We start from the raw sequence: 3,492 nt of genomic DNA on the forward strand, positions 1-3,492 counted from the left end.
CCCAGGCCCTCCTTCATCCTAGTAGCCCTATACAGGACAGAGTCAAAGACTTTAGTGAAGTCTGGTTAGGCCATTTCCAACAATGCTTCACTATCAAGTTGTCCTGTAACCAAGGCCAGATTAAAAAGGGGCTTACAAAGCTGTAGCTCAAGACCCCCATGTCCAAACTAAGCCTTGCTTCTGCCAAATTACCCACTCCAAGTTTACCTTATCAGAGTGTCTATGAATGGATTAATACTCATTTTGAATCAAAAATGTAACAGACATGTAAAGCAAATTTTCAAAACTAAGCCTTTGTTCTGCCAAATTACCTACTCCAAGTTTACCTTTCCAGTGTGCTATGAATGGATTAATATGAATTTGAATAAAAAAAGTAACAGACATGTAAAGCAAGTTTTCATTCCCTACCTGCGACCTTTTCAAACTGTCATTGGGTTATGTGAAATGCATTTTTAGATGGAGCATTAACGCCAATAAACACTGTGTGTGTGCATGTGTGTTAATTACAAAAGCAGTGCTTTTCATACAAATCAACCTCTTAGTGCACGAGCTTAAACTAATCAGGGACAAAGGCCCAAATTTTAAATATTGCTGTTATAAACTTGGAAAGTTGCAAGAATAACAGGAATTGCATTAGCATACATTTTCTAAAAGATATGAAGTCTGAAACTCAAATGTCTGTTATTATTTAGTGACTTCAGTCCCGTGTGATTTGTCAGAAAATCAGACATTTTATGAAGAAAGGACGAAACATATGAGGCAAAAATCTGGACAGTCTACAAAATCTGGACAGTTGAGAGGTATGGACTGCTTTTTGTTAACTTGGTAGGATTGCATATAGTCTATATATGTTGCAGAAGTACAAAGACTGTATTCAAATTTTTGTATGATAGGGTGCGGAGCTGCTTAACGCACCAAAAAACTCACTAGACTGAAGTAATTTTAATTGCTTATCTGCTCTGAACAAGGCTAGTAATATGGGAAGTGGTAGACGGGGGAAACCCCGTAGAGGATCAAATGAACTTGGTGTTTCATAACCTGTGGAACACTTACACTTTCTGTGGGAATTCCTCCTCTGTGAGAGCTATGGATATTCCTAGCTATCTTATGTCTAGTGCAGAGAGGAAGACCCAGAAATAGGCAGTTTAGACCATACAGACTGAAAATCTGTGAGAAAGTCAGCTGAGATTTTAATGTATGTTGGTAGCTGCAGCCGAGGATTTGTTTTAACACACTTTAAAGAGATGTTCCTTGTAGTCTGTAGCCCGTGTTTAAACAACACAGAAGATAAATAGTTCCATGCAACACAGCTTTAAATATTAAAAATAGATGTAAATGTTATGAATCTTTTAAAACATAGCTGAGAAGCATAGCTCTGCGGGTGGCAATTGAAGAAACATTAAATGCTACAGAATGTAGCATTTAATGTTTCTTCAATTGCCACTCATAGCTCTGTGGGTGGCAGTTGAAGAAACATTAGAATGTACTCAACTGCAAATTTCAAGTCTGATTAGACAAATTCTACAACTTTTGCTTCAGCTACTTTGGGGTGCATAAACTACCCCTGCACAATGCTGCATTGGTCTCTGGGAAACCTGGTGCCCTTTAGAAATGTTTCCGCTTGTGTCTTTAAGGACATGGAAAATGATCCCATTATTTTAAACTGATAAACCATAAATCTGATTAAACGTTACATATTTTAACAGTATATGTTTGCTATTATAGTAACAATTGGTAAACTGATGTCATTGGCCACTAGAAATTTAATTTACTTACCATGTGTCAGGCTACTGCAGCAGATGTTTTTGGTGTGTTTAACTAATGTAGCGTGACAGGTATTTAGTGATATTTTTCCTTAATGCTGCTTCTATGTTTTCTATAGCTAGGCTGTTACATACACAACTTTATGCAGTTAGCTGCCTTTCTTGCTATCCACAAGATGTGTATTGGTTCACAGAGAACTGTGTTCCTATAGTAGTCCTTTCCTCCTCTTAATGTCCTTTTTCTTACAGAATCTCAGAGGTGCCAGCATCAAAATAATTATGCATATTCTGTCCTACTTGCAATTTCTGAATCCACCTTCTTCTATGATACCAAAGTTTCAGTTTTCCCTCCTTTTTTAATTTGACACCTGCCTATGCTGTTGTCATACAGATGTAATCCTACTAGTTTACTCTTATAACCTGCTAGGCAAGTGTGGTAAGTCTTTGTCTATTTACATCAATTGCTTTAATATGTAACCAGTATAACAGGTCCTAAATGTCATTTTCATTTTTAGCCTTCTGTCATATATTTGTTTTCTAGCTTTGCTCCAGTGAGCTACAATTAGAGACACCCATGTACTTTTCACTAATTAAAAGGTAACTTTCTGTACTATTTTCAGTGATCACTGTTCTACGTTTAGGGGGTGTATATTGCACTTAGATACACAGACACACAGTACTAAAGGCTCTCTGCTAGGTCCCACCCAATACCCATTTAATATAACCTGATTAATACTAGTTTTGTGTATCCTTATTCTCTGGGGGTTCGCTGCTGTTCTAGGGTGTGTGTGTGTGTGTGTGTGTGTGTGTGTGTGTGTGTGTGTGTGTGTGTGTGTGTGATTGATTTTTTACTTTTGTCTTACCTTGCCTGCATATTCTTCAGTTAACTAGTTTCTTTTAATGGCTTGGAACTGTGACATAGCTTGTGTTTTTTGCAGGGAGGCTGCTATTTAAAAAGAAAATCAAATATACACAGACATCTACATATGCACACACACACACACACACACACACACACACACACACACAAATGCCCATATGTGTGTGTGTGTGTGTGTGTGTGTGTGTGTGTGTGTGTGTATGTATAGCTGGAAAAGAGAAGCAGGACTCCTCTACTGAAATGTGACAAAATTATTTGGTTATTTATCCAAAAATATGGCACTTCTGCTATGTTAAAAAATTGCCAAAATACATAATTTCACTTCAAATTTCATAATCCTTTCCCTGGAGAAGAGTATGCTATCCCTTTCTTCAACCATATTCATATTTTGCTACCTATAATAGTTTCTAATTTGTGACACTCCTAATTTTTATAATTTTTACTAATTTCTGTGTTTTTCATGAATGATATTTCCATTAAAAATTGAACCATCATAAATTTCAGTTTAGGCTCATAAAATGAGCCTATGATATAGCACCTCTTGCAATACAGTCATGAAACTGGAATAGGTTTGGCTGACTGTTTCTCCTGACCATGAATTCATGTTGGTTGTTGTCTTGGAGAGTGCAGTCAAATTCCTTCAAAAGTAAATTCCTTCAAAAGTTTTGTCTCCATGACTTTCAGTGTCACTGTTATACTAATAAGGTTGCAGTTCTTGTTTTTTTTCTGCTCCTCGTTTGTGTAAGTGTAACACGCTTGTTGTCTTCCATTCCTCAGGAAGTTGTGTACTAACCACTGGTCTGTAGGTATATGCAGAGAAATGCCATCTGGACAGTGCCAGTACACACA

The sequence above is a fragment of the Protopterus annectens genome, chromosome 4.part0 (assembly GCF_019279795.1).
Source record: "Protopterus annectens isolate FY-2018-M chromosome 4.part0, PAN1.0, whole genome shotgun sequence".
Taxonomy (NCBI): Eukaryota; Metazoa; Chordata; order Ceratodontiformes; family Protopteridae; genus Protopterus; species Protopterus annectens.